Source organism: Etheostoma spectabile, chromosome 19, assembly GCF_008692095.1.
Source record: "Etheostoma spectabile isolate EspeVRDwgs_2016 chromosome 19, UIUC_Espe_1.0, whole genome shotgun sequence".
Classification (NCBI taxonomy): domain Eukaryota; kingdom Metazoa; phylum Chordata; class Actinopteri; order Perciformes; family Percidae; genus Etheostoma; species Etheostoma spectabile.
The window spans coordinates 11468711-11469099 of NC_045751.1; the positions used below are offsets into that span (position 1 = coordinate 11468711).

General features: G+C 45.2%; 1 protein-coding gene and 1 pseudogene across 1 annotated transcript in view; both read left to right on the top strand.

Moving 5' to 3' along the window:
- The window catches only part of ankrd46b (ankyrin repeat domain 46b), a 25021-nt gene that overhangs the window by 11245 nt on the left and 13387 nt on the right, over positions 1–389 (top strand). The gene's annotated exons all lie outside the window — the stretch shown is intronic.
- LOC116669465 (myosin heavy chain, fast skeletal muscle-like) overlaps positions 1–389 on the top strand; it is a 9446-nt pseudogene that overhangs the window by 232 nt on the left and 8825 nt on the right.

Below are 389 nucleotides of genomic sequence, written 5' to 3' on the forward strand. Positions count from 1 at the left end.
AGGAGAGAGAGGGATCAGAATCAGAAATATCAGCATTGGATGTGTTTGGCTGCTTTCCATTGGAGCAGCCGGTCTGAATCATTTGGATGATGTATCAGTATTTGTGGATGTCAGCCTCTTGATTTTCTCCTTGTTTGTCATTTCCTTCTGCAGCCTTTCTGTTCTCTGCGTTCTGATTCGTCCAGGGCCAGGGGAACAGGGCGGGGACAGGGAAAGAGTTGACCAATCAAAGCAGAGGGCTTTCTACACCATCATGGTCATACTGGTAGTGCTGTTGTTGAGATGTTTTGTAAGTATGGTTTTGGCGATTCATGATATGTCACATGTTGACTGTGTGATGGAAATAACTGAAATCTGGTTTAATCTCCCCAGCAGTCTGGTGTTACCTC